Source organism: Humulus lupulus, chromosome 8 (assembly GCF_963169125.1).
Source record: "Humulus lupulus chromosome 8, drHumLupu1.1, whole genome shotgun sequence".
Classification (NCBI taxonomy): Eukaryota; Viridiplantae; Streptophyta; class Magnoliopsida; order Rosales; family Cannabaceae; genus Humulus; species Humulus lupulus.
This window is the reverse complement of record NC_084800.1, coordinates 5,433,454-5,450,053: the sequence shown is the minus strand read 5'-3', so window position 1 is coordinate 5,450,053 and position 16,600 is coordinate 5,433,454.

Genomic DNA, 16,600 nt, shown 5'->3' with positions numbered 1-16,600 from the left:
TGTATATTATATGTTACACATTTGAGATTGGATTTCACAAAGTCATGATGATATATGACTGTTGGAGACATGTTTTTAACTCTCAATAGGTGTTTGGAGGTTACAAAATCATGTGGGAAAGGATTTTGGACATTTTGGAACGTTTTGGAAAAATCACATTTTTGGCTGAGAAAAGGCTGTGGCCGCGGCCACTGATGATCCTGGGCGCGGCCAGTGAGGCTGACAGCCTATGTGAATTTTCAATCTTTTCCAAATTGAACGGTTCTAACATCCCAAATAACTCCCAAATCTCCATTTAATTCCATAAACATCCAATTAAACATTGGTAACAACCATGGGGGGTTGGTGGAATTTGAAATTCAAAGGGGTATCTCAAACTCTATAAATAGGAGCCTAATGCTCACTTGTAAGACACACAATTTTTCATCCACAAAGCACTTGGCTGAAAATACACCTTGATGCTTGATTATTCTAGAAAGCATTTCCAAAAATCTGTGAGAGATCCCTTAGTGCTTGAGTTAGGGGAAATAAGCTTTTGGACAAAGGTTTTAAACCTTGTTCAAGTTGGTGATCCCCACTACTCTACACTTTGGTAGTGTGAGAGTTTGTTTGTGTTTTCATTCTTTTGTTCCTCTTGTTCTTCCTTTTTACTTGTATTATTATAGTATTGATTTTGTAATCTTCTTCTTCTACATATTTCTATTTACTTGTATTTTGAGCAATTGAGTTGTAATATTATTTTAATCAATCATCTTGTCCATTGTATTTTTTGCATAGAGTTGTATTTTGGTTTTCCATATTCCATTGAGCAATAAAACATATTTTCCTAACAATCAAAAGCTTATATTTCTTTGTTTCAATGGAAGGGAGACCATCAAGATCATGAACCAAGACCTAGTGAGGTTGGATAGGTTTGATGGATCCAATTTCACTAGGTGGCAAGACAAGGTGAAATTTCTTTTGACAACACTCAAGATAGCCTACATCCTTGAGTCATCCTTGGCACCTCTAGCCGAGCCATCCGACAAAGACACTCCCGAGGAGGTGGAGAAAAGAAGGAAGAGAGAATGGGACAACCTTCTTTGTAGGGGTCATATCCTTAATGCCCTATCCGATAGGCTATATGACCTCTATACCAATACCAAATCTGGGAAGGGGATTTGGGATGCCTTGGAGAGTAAGTACAAGGCTGAGGAAGAAGGTACAAGAAAGTTCTTAATTTCTCAACATTTTGAATTTTCTTTCATTGATGGGAAAACTCTTTTACCTCAAATTCATGAGTTACAAGTGATTGTGAACAAGTTGAAAGTTCTCAAGATTGAGCTTCCCGAGGCCTTCCAAGTTGATGCAATAGTGGCAAAATTACCACCAACTTGGAGGAGCTATAGGAAAAGAATCATCCATAAAAATGAGGATTATACTTTGGAAGAGATCCAAAAACACATTAGAATTGAAGAGGAATCGAGAATAAGAGACAAGGGTGTGAATGAGTCGAAAGATGAGACTTCCAAGGCCAATGCGGTTTCACACAAGCATCCAAAGGGCAACAACAAAAAGGGCAGTGGGAACCCTTTAGGTCCAAAGAAAGATCATGGACAATTCAAAGACGTGAGAGGTCATTGTTTTTTTTGTGGAAAACCCGGGCACTATGCTAGAGTATGTAGGTACCGAAAGGACCCACATAAGAATGAGGTAAATGCTCTAGAAAACGAAGAAGAGATCCTAGCATGATTACCATATTTATGTGCCTTGTTGGGAAAATCGTTATTTTGTAATAAAGCTTGTACTCTTGAAAGCTATTAATAAAATTAAAGTATTATTCTATGATAATTCTTTATTTTTCTATGAGACAATTGTGTGAGACATTAACAAAGTGAACTTGTTAAAATAATATATAAGTGTGTAGACCTATTATTTCATAATGTGACTATTTGTCTGAGAAATTCTCGCATTACACTTGTGTTCACATTTTATTTTGTGAATTATATAAAAGAAAGCAACCAATTGAAAGTTACTTTCAAATAAGCGTGCCTTGCTTTAGTAAGTAAATGAATCAAGATAGACATTGAGGTTTTTTTATCTTGATCTATTGATTGTTAATCATGAAGCTTAAGGACTCATGATGAACTTTGAGAATCATAGGTCTAGATTTATCTTGGAGGATAAATGACTTATTAGAAATGAAGAGATTTCAATTTTAAAGTGATATTTTATTGTCACTATGTGAGAAATGTGGGGGTGATGCTCCAAAATTAATCAATTTATTAGTAATTAATTGATTAATTTGGCCATTCTATCAAATAGGTAATTTGGAATTCCACATTTTAAATCACATTGGCTATATATGTATAGAATGAACAAATCTAGACATGTTTGGTGTCTAAAGTCATTGTTTGTAATATTTTGATTCAAGAATGCATCAATTTAAAACATAAATGAGAATTTTAGAAACAAAGAGGTTTCTAGAATTAACATTCAAGGAAAATGTGTTATCTTGGATATAAAACTTGGATATAAGATAGTGGGGGTGTTGACTATGGTCAAAATCACTATTTTAAAAGGGTAACTATTTTAATCAAACTATGGCTAGAAACAAAATTTGAATAAAATAATGAGAGTGTCTAAGTATGCATACATGAGAAAAGAAATGATTCAAATGGAATCATTTCTACATCTTAAGGGGTGGGACTTAGACTCCCTAAAGAGATTCACAGTTGATGATAACCTATCTTAATACTAGTAACCAAACTAGCAATAGGTTCAATAGGTAATAACAAGTCAATCAAGTGAATAGATAGTAGTACTCAAATTTTGTCCCATCTGAGATATGAGTACTAGTGTGTTTCCAAAATGAGGGTTAAAACCGAAAGGTTTTTTTTTTAATAGAACTCAGTCTTGAAATGACAAGTATTTTTGGGTAACAAAATACTGTAAGAGTTCTACCTATATAGACCCAGTGGTGGTGCCGCCCCTCATGAGAATTGGGAGTCATTCTCAAGAAAAGTCTATGAATGGAATGTGCACATGGCCATTAACGGTGCAAAAGCGAGACATTGATGTCTCAAGTGAACACAGCAAAGGTGTGTGTGTTATCACCGGTTTGTTATCAAGGGATAGTGGTTCAATGCTTAGGCAACCAAAATTTCAACAAACTTTGTGATAATTACACTAAGGTAAAATTCAAGTCGAAAGACATTTTACTTTATGCACCAATGCAAATGTTTCTATAGAGAGTGATTATTTAATCAAGTGTGGGAATATTATATTTTAATATAATGTTTGATTGATTAAATAAGTGTTACAAAAAGTGATTATTTAATCTAGTGGGGGAATGTTATATTATTTCATATAATATAATATAATATTAGATGAAATAATGTGACAAAATGTGATTTGTCACACCTTATAACATATTATTGAAAGTCACAAAATTGGACACGTGTGTGTCCAAATGAGACATATTTTGGAGTTACAAGATCAGTTACAAATTTGTAACTCTCAAATATTACCCAATAATGTGTATATTATATGTTACACATTTGAGATTGGATTTCACAAAGTCATGATGATATATGACTGTTGGAGACATGTTTTTAACTCCCAATAAGTGTTTGGAAGTTACAAAATCATGTGGGAAAGGATTTTGGACGTTTTGGAACGTTTTGGAAAAATCACATTTTTGGCTGAAAAAAGGTTGTGGCCGCGGCCACTGTCTTTCCCTGGCCGCAGCCTGGGGGACAGAGGCCGGTGGCCGCGGCAACTGATGATCCTGGGCGCGGCCAGTGAGGCTGACAGCCTATGTGAATTTTCAGTTTTTTCTAAATTGAACGGTTCTAACATCCCAAATAACTGCCAAATCTCCATTTTAATTCCATAAACATCCAATTAAATATTGGTAACAGCCATGGGGGTTGATGGAATTTGAAATTCAAAGGGGTATCTTAAACTCTATAAATAGGAGCCTAATGCTCACTTGTAAGACACACCATTTTTCATCCACAAAGCACTTGGCTGAAAATACACCTTGAGGCTTAATTATTCCAGAAAGCATTTCCAAAAATCTGTGAGAGATCCCTTAGTGCTTGAGTTAGGGGGAAATAAGCTTTTGGACAGAGGTTTTAAACCTTGTTCAAGTTGGTGATCCCCACTACTCTACACTTTGGTAGTGTGAGAGTTTGTTTGTGTTTTCATTCTTTTGTTCCTTTTGTTCTTCCTTTTTACTTGTATTATTATAGTTGTTGACTGTGTTTTTAGCCAACGACGTGAGAACGTCAAAAACGATAAACCTTCAAGAGAATTTAAACGAAACAGACAGTTTAATCAAGAAACGTAAATAACACACAAGATTTTATAGTGGTTCAGCCCCGATCAGTCGGTAATAGCCTAATCCACTTAGAGATTTTATTACTTTATTACACTCAAGATCAGATGAACCAGTGTCAACTAAGTTTCTTCAGTGTAAATTTTCAGGAATACAAAAAAGGTTCTCTCAAGAAGACGCACTTTCTCTCTCTAGAAACTCAGACCAATTGTCAAATTGCCAAAAGTCCTTTTTCTGATCCCATTAACCCTCTATTTATAGGCTTGGGACTAGAAATTGATATCCCCTTAGGATTGGGATATTTTATTACTCATATTATATTTAAATTACACAAAATATTCAAAATACAACATAATCCTCAATTTGAGCGAAGAATGAGGGATTCCCGCGCGTGCCCAGACCGATTCTTGCGGAAGCCGTTTCTAGGAATCTTGACTTAGTCCTCCTCTATCTGGTCGACCCATATCTCCTACTGACCACTCATGCAAGTGCTGGTCGGACACATGCATGCTGGACATATGCAAGTGCTGGTAGGACATGCACTTGCTGGTAGGACATGTACATATTTCTCCTCTAACATGGAAATCTCCTCTAGCATGTCGTGTCTCTCATTGGACAACTATGCACGTGCTGGACACATGCGTAAGGACCAAACCCTTTGGACTCTCTTCGGACCAAAGTCCGACCAGTCACTTTTTGGGCTCTCCTCGGACCACATTCTTGGGGTCTCCTCGGACCAAGGTCCGACCACACCTCTAGGCTCTCCTCGGACTAAGGTCCGACCACACCTCATGGTTCTCCTCGGACCAAGGTCCGACCATACCTCTAGGCTCTCCTCGGACTAAGGTCCGACCACACCTCATGGTTCTCCTCTCTTCTAACATGGCACTCTCCTCTAGCATGCCATTTATTTATTTGGACAACCATGTACTTGTTGGACATACGTATAAGGACCAGACCTTTGTCTCTCCTCGGACATGTGTCTGATCATGTCCTTAGCCTCTCCTCAGACCAAAGTCCGACCACGCCCCTTGGGCTCTCCTCGGATGCACTTGGCTTGGACGTGGCACCTCTCAAGCAGTCAAAACTCTTTATCAGTCTACTGGGTCACTTTATCACAACTCTGAGGAGTAAATGTATTTATTGACTATTTAATGTGTCTTTTACGAACCATGTACTGCCACTTGTCACCTCTATTGCCACGTCATCGATATCCAATTTTTGGGGATAACATTTTCCCCCCAAGTTTATTATACGATTTTCTTCGTATGATAAACTTTTCTTCTAGCAAAATGTTCTTGAGGTCATTCCAAAGCTCCCATCCAGTTGATAACTTTCACGTAAACTCCCACGACAGAACTTGTCTTGTGATTTATGCAAATTCTATTTCTTGATATAATGAAAACATAGGCTCCCTTTTGATTCTCTCTCAATTCTCCCTTTGTCTATTTTGCAAAATCATCATGGTATAGAGACAGGTTGTTGAGTATCCTCGATTTGGTTGCGCTAGGATTATAATTTCGGTGATCGAAATCATCATGTGATCCGATCGGATGTTAGGGCTAGGGCCCTCGAACAAGATTGTCCGACCGGACACATGCATTAGGCTCCTTGGATATGCTCGGCTTGCACCATGCAAAACATGATCTGCTCGGACTAACTCATGCTTCATCGCAGACACAAGGCATGCACTCTCCTCGGATGAGTGTCAACCGGATGCATGTACTCTTGGACACAAGGCATGCACTCTCCTCGGATGAGTGTCCGACCGGATGCATACTCCTAGCCCAAGTACTCTCCTTGGTCATGCATCCGACCAGACATGGTCCTAGCCCAAGTACTCTCCTCGGACCAATGTCCGACTACACCTTGGACTGCTCCTCGGACCAAAGTCCGACCACACCTTGGACTGCTCCTCGGACCAAAGTCTGATCACACCCCTTGGACTCCTCCTCGGACCAAAGTCCGACCACACTCCTTGGACTGCTCCTCGGACCAAAGTCCGATCACACTCCTAGAGTGCTCCTCGAACCAAAGTCCAACCACACCCTTAGAGTGCTCCTCGGACCAAAGTCCGACCACACCCTTAGAGTGCTCCTTGGACCAAAGTCCGACCGGACACACAAGGGTGTTGGCATTGGGTTTCTTGGGTGCACTTGGCTCGGACATGACACGGTTCCTCTTGGTCGGATGTAGCACCTTAGGCACCAAATTTCTGGGCCTAGATCCTTGGACATAGGCGAGATGCTCCTCGGACCAACATGCATCCGATTGGCCATCTCAAGGTATGCTCGGACACCACATTTTTCAAATACTTTAAGCACCCTTAGGCACTCTTAGGCATTTGTTTGGGCACATGGCATAGCCATTCAAGTCCTTCCCTACAAAAGACCACCAAAGCACCTTGCTCGAATCTCCCATAATTTTTTTTGAGAGATTTATTTCTCTCAATCAATCTTGGGGAAAAATTGACTTCTCCTCTCAAAGACAAATTTTCACTATGTAATATTTACTTTGCATGCATTTGTTTGATTCACTCCAGGGAAGTTGATCGATGATACATGCTTAGCCGACCAGGGAAGTTGTATCTGCTCTCCTGAGCAAGAAAAATTTGCACCTGATCAGCTAAACTTGTAGCTGTTGGCATTTATACTTTACTTCTCTTTGGTAACTTATAACATTCTAAGTCTCCTCTAGACTTAAAAAGTTATAAGTTTTTTGTGAATAGTAAAGTCACTCTGGTGTATGCCATATATTTTCGCATGAGTACTTAGTTTTCTAACTTAGAAATTCTAGACATTTCATAAGTCCATGCTAAGTATACTTTCTCACACTCTTATTGCTCTAACATTTTATGAGCATAATGTTTATGGTCACACGAATATCTGCTCCTAACTTGAAATTTTTAAACAAAATTCCAAGTTACTTAAGCTTTGTCAAACAAGTTAGCTTAATGGCTTTTTTGGACTTCGAAAATTTACAAGTCAGCCTAAAAACAGATATATTAATTCATGCTCTTATTGCCTGTGTTAAATTATATACCGGTATATCCCATGTGCCCCCCAGGTGATTGAGGGTTGAAAGATCCTTAGTCATTTGCTATCTGACCGAATCTGTTCGAGCAGTTAATTACTCGTGAAACACATAGAATATATGGAAAATATTCTAGCAGTTGAACACTGCTTGAACATATCGACCAGTTGAACACTGCCCAATTTTACCAACCAGTTGAACATTGCTCGGATAACTAACACACATACATATTTGTAGCAAGGATCGACCACGCTGCGCGTAGTCTCTTTTATTACTCGTAAATTAAAAAGGACAATACATGTTTAATAACGAGTCTTAAACAACCAAAATTGTTCAAAAATAAAATGATTGGTTAGCAAATAACCAGTTCATAAACCAAACTTAAATAACAAGTCTAACAACTCGAAATCAAGCTACCACTCTGAAAGTGGTATTTAAAAATAATATATCCTTCGATGCTCTATGTGCACGCCACTCCAGTGATTCCTGATCCTAGCACTCCTGCTCAGCATACTTCTCCTTTTGCTTCGTTGCTCTCCTCAGCCAAGTGTGGACCTCCACATATAGTGTCTAAGGTAAAGTCCACAGGTCCAGGCTGCAAGGGTGGAGATCTTTGTCGCTTGAGACCAGAGTTGCTGCTACCTCCTTCTCCTTGGGGTGTCTCTACTCGGTACTTCCTCAACTTGCCCGACCGGAGAAGAAATTCTATCTTGTTCCTTAGGTGGTTGCATTCATTCGTGTCGTGACCATAATCTTCATGGAAGTGACAAAACTTGTTCATGTCTCTCTTCCTCATCTCTCTCCTGATGGGTGGAGGCTTCTTGTAGGGAATCTCTTCTTGACTAGCAAGATATATCTCTGCTCGACTGGTTGAGAGAGTGGTGTAGTTAGTGAATTGAGGCTCATACTTGGTTGGTTTTTCACTTGAACTCAGCTTTGCTTTTTTTTCCTCATGGTGTCAAACCCATTATTTCCATGCTTCTTTCCACCATCACTAGGAGAGTCAGTTGATCTGCCGGGATTGTTTATGCCATTCTCCCCTTTCTCTATTGCATCATCCAATTTCATAAATTTTTCCGCCCGGTCAAGAAATTGTTGCAGTGTTGAAATTGGATTTCTATGTATACTATCCCACAAAGGACTCCGATAAGTTATCCCAGCGGATATGGCAACCATCTTCCCCTCGTCTCCTACAGCAGTTGCTCTATTGGCTTCTCTCATGAATCTCTGTATATAGTTCTTTAGAGACTCATATTTTCCTTGTTTGATATCTACCAAGTGGTTGGCATAAACTGGTGGAGTCCGAGCAGTGCTGAATTGTCTACAAAACTCCTTCCTGAATGCTTCCCAAGAGGTAATGGAGTTCGGCTTAAACTTCCAATACCACTATTGGGCAGTATCCGTCAAGGTGGTGGGGAAGACTCTACACCGATAGTCATCACTCACTCCGAGCAGTTCCATCTGGTCCTCAAACTTCCCAACATGTCTGATGGGATCTGCTTTTTCGGTATAAATTGGAAGTACCGATGCTTTGTACTTTGCTGGTGGCTGGGCTGCTCTAATTCGAGCACAGAACGGGCTGCCACTCTGGTGGTCTATCGCATCTATCTCGGAAGGTCGTTTCGACAAACCTTGCACTGCAGCTGTTAGCATGTCAAGCTGGGCTTGGATGGCTGGTTCAACTGATGAGGTTCCAAGGTCTTGACCACCTGGTCGGGTATTACCATCTGGCGCGCCACCGTCAAGTATTTCTACTTGACTGGCAGGGCGGTCCAGATTTTGCCCTTCGACCGGGACGGTCCTCCTCTTGTTGGTGATAACATCCCTCAGATCCTTCTGAGAAGCATGCTCTCCTACCCAATCGAACACCATACTCTTCAACTTCCCAGAGGGCTTATTACGCGGGACTTCCTCTCTCCTGCTACGCTGCTGGTCGGGGTGCAGTGGAGGCTTCTTGGCGCGCTCTGGGCAGTTTTCTCCTCCTTGTGGGTTGTGGCCCTCCTTTTCCTTTGACTGGTCGGTGGGATGACTATCAGCCTCATCCCGACCATGCCCATCTTTGAATTGTGAAGTCCTCTTCTCTCTAGGAGCTTTATTTTGCTCCTGCCCAAGTGGAGTCTTCTTACTACCCGATCGGTGACTTCCAGATCTTGAAGTTTCTGATTGGTGGCTCCTGGAGGGGGCCTAGAGTGCTCCCTTTGTGTTGAGGCAGTGTGTGATCGGACTCCATCTTCCTCACCAGGTGGGTTATTACCACCCATCCTTGGTCTATCATTGTTCTTACGACCAGCCTCTGTGGTCCTTGCTCCTGGGGTGGCTGCTCCTCGTGCTGCAGCTTGGGCATTGGCTTGGGCCAACTGGGTAGCTGCCTCTAAAGCAAGTGCCGCTTCACGATGTCTCCGGTTGACTTCCTCCTGTTGTTGTCTGAGCTCTTCGTTCCTGGCCTCCATATCGCGTCTTTGCTGCTCTAACGCAGCTCTCTGCCTGGTCATCTCTTCAGCGAACGCCTCCTGCCTGGCGTGGAATTGTGCCATCTCCTCCTGGAAGGCCCCCATGGCCTCCTGGAGCTCTTCAACTTCTGGAGTCACGTCCTCGAGCACGACTCTAGGCTCATTCTCATGGTCTTATGGGTTAGGACCTTCTGATCTAGCAGGCTCTTTAGAGGAGCATGTCTTCTTGGAGGCTACATTGGTGTTCTTAGGCGCCATATTGCTTCAGGGACCGTCTGTTCTTCTCTTCAGGCTCTCAATGAAAGCACCAAAATGTTGACTGTGTTTTTAGCCAACGACGTGAGAACGTAAAAAACGATAAACCTTCAAGAGAATTTAAACGACACAGACAGTTTAATCAAGAAACGTAAATAACACACAAGATTTTATAGGGGTTCAGCCCCGATCAGTCGGTAATAGCCTAATCCACTTAGAGATTTTATTACTTTATTACACTCAAGATCAGATGAACCAGTGTCAACTGAGTTTCTTCAGTGTAAATTTTCAGGAATACAAAAAGGGTTCTCTCAAGAAGACGCACTTTCTCTCTCTAGAAACTCAGACCAATTGTCAAATTGTAAAAATTCCTTTTTCTGATCCCATTAACCCTCTATTTATAGGCTTGGGACCAAAAACTGATATCCCCTTAGGATCGGGATATTTTATTACTCATATTATATTTAAATTACACAAAATATTCAAAATACAACAGAATCCTCAATTTGAGAGAAGAATGAGGGATTCCCGCGCGTGCCCAGACCGATTCTTGCTGAAGTCGTTTCTGGGAATCTTGACTTAGTCCTCCTCTATCTGGTCGACCCATATCTCCTACTGACCACTCATGCAAGTGCTGGTCGGACACATGCATGCTGGACATATGCAAGTGCTGGTAGGACATACACTTGCTGGTAGGACATGCACTTCCTGGTAGGACATGTACATATCTCTCCTCTAACATGGAAATCTCCTCTAGCATGCCATGTCTCTCATTGGACAACTATGCACATGCTGGACACATGCATAAGGACCAGACCCTTTGGACTCTCCTCGGACCAAAGTCTGACCAGTCACTTTTTGGGCTCTCCCCGGACCACATTCTTGGGGTCTCCTCGGACCAAGGTCCGACCACACCTCTAGGCTCTCCTCGGACTAAGGTCCGACCACACCTCATGGTTCTCCTCGGACCAAGGTCCGACCATACCTCTAGGCTCTCCTCGGACTAAGGTCCGACCACACCTCATGGTTCTCCTCTCTTCTAACATGACACTCTCCTCTAGCATGCCATGTCTCTCCTCTAACATGGCGCTCTCCTCTAGCATGTCATTTCTTTATTTGGACAGCCATGCTCTTGTTGGACATACGCATAAGGACTAGACCTTTGTCTCTCCTCAGACATGTGTCCGACCACGTCCTTAGCCTCTCCTCGGACCAAAGTCCGACCACGCCCCTTGGGCTCTCCTCAGATGCACTTGGCTTGGACGTGACACCTCTCAAGCAGTCAAAACTCTTCATCAATCTACCGGGTCACTTTATCACAACTCTGAGGAGTCAATGTATTTATTGACTATTTAATGTGTCTTTTACGGACCATGTACTGCCACTTGTCACCTCTATTGCCACGTCATCGATATCCAATTTTTGGGGATAATAATAGTATTGAGTTTATAATCTTCTTCTTCTACATCTTTCTATTTACTTGTATTTTGAGCAATTGAGTTGTAATATTATTTTAATCAATCATCTTGTCCATTGTATTTTTTGCATAGAGTTGTATTTTGGTTTTCCATATTTCCATTGAGCAATAAAACATATTTTCCTAACAGTAAATACGACAACATCAGAATTGGTGAGCTCAAAAATTACATGGGCTCGGAGGCCACAATGACAATAGTTCAACACTTGGAAAAATCTCCTAATTCATTTCTTACTATCAGACAAGATGGTTCGAGCTCGAGGATTGCGAGCTCGAAAAGGATGATATCAGCAATTGTTGTGAATTTTCTAATGATTAAAATATGCGCAAGTATACACAATCGACAACAAGTAATACAGTGATAATGTATCAAAGTTCGTCTCCACAGGGACTTTTCAACTAAATTAACGTAAAATCAACCAAAAACCGCTTATAATACAGTAACCAAATCAAGAGAAAGGTTGTGTAATTAATTCTGAAAATAAATGTAAATGAGCAAATTAATTCAACTAAAAATCAGAGATTAAAATGAAAGAATTCTGGGTGGATTTCAGATATGAGAAAAATAGATTTAGGTGGTTAATTCCCCTTGGTTCGTTCCAGTTGCTACAGCAATGGTTCAGCAATTTATGTCACAGTTAACAGATTTCGTAAAACCCAGTGAGTTTTTCCCAAAACTTACTATCTGTTGTTTATAACCCCCCTCAATACATTCCTGCATTAAAACAGACTATAAACAATCCATCAAGCACCAAATCTTGAAGTTATACAAGGCAGCAAAATAGTCCTATTCCACTACTAAAAATCACCTAAAAATAGATGAATCTCTTGCATCAATTGAATGGGTTCAGCTAGACTTCCCTTTTCCAAGTTAGATCTAACTTAATAAATGCTAAATATGGCCAGTAATTAACATTCAATTAACATTACAGCACATTCAATTGAACTATGACATAAACAACTTCACCATGCATTTAGAAATTTAGTTCATACATAAGGGTTCATAACCACCCAAATCTTTTTAGAGTGTTAGTTCATAGCTGAAATTGTAAACATAAAACCAGTACAGAATATTTCCATGGAGTTTGAGCAGAAATTGAGATGAGAAAATAATACAAAATTAAAGAGAAATAGAGATTAGAGAGAATTGAGTGTTGAGCTCTAGTCCCCCTTAGGCGTCTGTCTTCTTTTTTTTCTCTCCTCTTTCGTACTCCCTTCTGCTTCTTTCTTTCTGCTTCTCTCTGTACTTCTCTTAGTGAAAAATTGTCAGAATCCTCCAAAAATGATCCGTCCCTTCAATATGTCGGCTGCCTCCTCTTTAGGGTACTTGGTTTACCCTAATTAGTAAGTCAAAGTCAATTGTGCCCCCTTGTCCTCTGCCACACCATCCAGCTGACTCATTGTACAACAATCTCGCCACCTAGGCATCACTTATTCTTCATTAAGTCCAGCTGGAATTTTTTCACGATTCTTCACTGGTCCCTGCCGATTGCTACGTTGTGGTTGCTATAGCATTGATAGAACAGCAACATGCTATTTCCAGACTTGTTCTCCTTCTTGATCCAAAGCTCCCGATTACCTATTCCAGCCTCCTTTCCTGCTTAACACAAACACAGTAATTTACATAAAAAACACTGAAAAATATTACAAAACAAACCTAACTCTTACCCAGACTCACTACCTAGAATAACACACTAAAACTGACAAAATTACATGAAATAAGGACTCATTACTCTTTTTAGTTTTGAAAAGCAAGTTCAAAGATTATAAAAATAACTCTAAATCCTAGAGTTATCAACACCCCAAACTTGACCTATTGCTCGTCCTCGAGTAATGATAAAACAGAAATAAATAAAAACACACACACAAAACCAAACACACACACAGACGCCATAAAACATGAGAGAGAGATCCAAATAATTCAATATGGCTTAGTGAACAAGTTGCTCTCAGAAAAGTGGAATGGAATGAAAGGATGCAGTGTTTATGCCTTGACTTTATATGCTGTTTTTCTCAATTTCAGTACCCAGGATATCACTAATATCTCCTCAAAGTCACCTAATCAATAGTGTATACAATTGCATCCCACCACAACCTTGAATTTCTCTACAACTACCCTTTGATTTTGACATTCATTATAGCTCCATATGTTGGATTAGTGCACTCCTCTCCACTAATGTAGTCTAAACTTATCCCCTTGATCAATAGGACTTTACTAAGCTTGTAATGTATGGCTTGGGCTAGGGTATGGTAAAGGATGTCTTTTAACTAGCTTAAAACCTAACCACCTCACTTGTCAAAAACCGAGCCTCTCCCTCATGATTTATTTCTCTTGATTCACTTCCCTATAATTATTTCTACTCACAAGGACGTGTTATAGTACTGTAATTCTCTTGCTATTGTTTCTTTTGATCTTTTTTTTTTATTTTTTTTTCTGTTATGATATTTCATTTACTACCATTATATATATATTTTTTATTTATTTTTTTATTTATTTTTTTTTACTACACAAATGCACAACAACAAGAGAAAACTATATGATAAATAGCAAGAGAATATGTTGGATATTATATAATGATCTGCCTTGTGAGCTAATTCCCTACCCCAAACTTACAACCCAACATTGTCCCCAATGTGGCTAAAATGGTAATCCTGAATTAGCTCGCCACAAGCTACACTCACCACACTCACCCCAAACTTAGTGCAAAGAATCGGTTCTTGACAAGTGATAGCAATTAAGTTGGGACATGCATGGAAAGTGTATTAAAGGGGTAATGGGTATGCAAGATCGGGTTGAATAACAAAAATAGGCTAATCGGCTCAAAAAATTGGGTGACTAAGGGAAAATATTCGTTTAAGGAAGGCTAGAAAGGCCCAAACGTCCAAAGATGGCCTAAATCATGTCTGAGGGATAAGTCTAGCTAGGATTTCGCCTCAAGGACATGCACTAACCAATTCTAGATGCTAAAATTACATATGCAGCAGTCATTTGAAAAATTCAAAGTATGGTGGGAAAACAAAAGTATAAAACTATTGAGGAGAGACTAAAAGGAAACATCAATGATATCCTAGCAAATCATCAAGCATAAACAACATATAAAATCCAAGCAGCAAACACAAATGGAGCGAGCGGAAAAAATTCATCATCGAGCAGTACACTAAGCCAGACTAAATCATCAAATCTCTCAAAGACACATTGGACAACACACACAAACAGAACCACAAAAAAAAACAGTAGCTGGACACTAGATAACTAACAACTAACAGACAGACAAAAATGCAAAACACAGTACAGAAGCTAAAAATAGAAGCATGGAAAGGAAACCCCCTGTTACTCGGAGTCCTCCTCGGGAGCTTCCGGATTGGGAGCAGGGGCTGAGTAGTCCGCCCATGGGTCGAGGAGCTGCTGCGGGAACTGCGGGAACTGTGGAACCATCCTGGGAGTTAGCTTTTTGAATGTACGCTCCACAACGCCGTCTCTTTGTTGCTCGTACTGCCAAAATGCTTGCATTCTGTCACAAATCTCGTTCTGCCGATGATGCATTTGATGTTGCATCATCTCGTACTGAGCAAACCGCTCCATGAGGGCATTGTCGACAGGGGCAGCAGGGTCATTCACTGAGGGGAAGGCAGAGGCACGATGAGTCCTCGAAGCTCGGGCCGGGCCAAAACTCACTGCCGCTCTAGGATGCAACAACCCCTCTTCGGGCCATACCGGGACACCAGCATCTCGACATAAAGCAGTAATAGTGGCTGGTAAAAACAGCTTCCCTTCGCCCCGCTGCGCGCACTCAAAAATTTCTCGCGCTAAGACTGTGCCAACATCCACTGGTAACCCCTTCCGAAGGCAGTATAACATGAAAGCTCGGGCTTTGCTAACAGTGGAATCGTGCGAAGTTGGGCATAAAGTGGTCTGCACAAATGAATAGAGACACTTCAGCTCGTGCTCTAAATCCGTCCGTCTAAGCCGCAGGTTGTCCTGTTCATCGACATCCCAGACATCACCTGGAGCGACATTTTCCATACTTCAACCAACTCATCCCCCCGAATCTCTCCTCTGTTCTTGGAGAACACACACTGCCCTGTCTCGAGCCCAAACAGGTTATTAATTGCCTCTGCAGTGAATGAGACTGGCACTTCACGCACTATGACAATGGTGGGCCATTCTTGAGATAAGAAATTCGCGTAGAACTCGCGAACAACTTCGGTGATAGCTGGTTCTGGTGTCATAACAACTTTAGCCCACCCCCTGTCAGCAATTGTTTCCTGTAACCATTCGGGTAACTCTTGAAGGCCCTCTGAATCTGCCACAAGGCCCCGCTCCACGTACAACTCACGATGAACAACTTGATTGTTGTACTTCGCCTCTGCAGTTGGTTAATAGAACTTGGCCACTTCAGTAAACTGCCGCCTCTTGCCTTTCTCTCTGTTAGCAACTGATTTAACTCTCGGCATTTGTGGATGGTGAAAGAAAATAGCTTCGGCTGGGTTGATGGGCACGCAATTGGTTCGGGCAGAGGGCTTGATATTGCTGGGTTGATGGTTGATTTCTGGGTAATGTTGGAAATGAATGGCTGTGTATGGTGGTTAGGCAGAGTATGGTTCGTATGTAGGGACGAGTAAACAAGGGAAATGGCTTACTTAGTGGTGGACGAGTATGGTTCGTATGTATGAGTGCGGCAAGTGGCTTGGGCTCACGTCACTGGGCAGAGGCGGTGGACGAATGGGATCTTGTGGCTGTGAATGCGCGTGGTGGTTTCGCAGCAGCTGGCTCGGTGTCGGTGGTTCGTGGTCTGAGTCGTGTATGGGCGGTGGATATGGCAAGTGGGTCGAGGGATGTGGTGGTGCGGACGGTGTATATGGCAGGTGGGTCGAAGAGTGCGGTCGGTTCGGGTTGATGCGACGGAGCTGGATGTGGAGAGGGGCGGCTGCTGTGTATGGTGCGGAGCAGAGGTACGGGGAAATGGGCACTGGAGGCTTGGGCTAATGGCGGCTTAGATCAGTGAGGTGCGAGGTACGTGGTGGTCAGTTTGGGCGGCAGGGCCGTGGGCGTCAGTGCACGAC